Source organism: Gavialis gangeticus, unplaced genomic scaffold (assembly GCF_001723915.1).
Source record: "Gavialis gangeticus isolate Ggan-Ray unplaced genomic scaffold, GavGan_comp1, whole genome shotgun sequence".
NCBI lineage: Eukaryota > Metazoa > Chordata > Crocodylia > Gavialidae > Gavialis > Gavialis gangeticus.
In genome coordinates this window covers 28,735,250-28,735,553 of record NW_017729027.1, presented here as the reverse complement: position 1 = coordinate 28,735,553, position 304 = coordinate 28,735,250, and positions in this window count along the sequence as shown.

The following is a 304-nucleotide window of genomic DNA, read 5'->3' as shown; positions in this document are numbered from 1 at the left end:
AGACTGCTTTGGCTTTCGATCCTGACTGCGATTCTGCTCAATCCGACTTACCTCGATTACGGGTTCATCTCGTCACACCTGGCTTTCGACCTCGGCATCGGCTACCATCACATCTACCTGTTGTCCACTTTGGACTGGCATCACGACATTTCTGACGAGTTACAGTTTTGTTCTCCACCTATGAGCTGTTGACCAGCCCCAGGACTAGCGAGTGGGCAGCCACCCCTATCCTTCGGGGTAGAATGCAAGGGCTTACTCGTGAACCCCATGGGCCAACAGACCCCTTTGTTGTTTGTTATTTGTT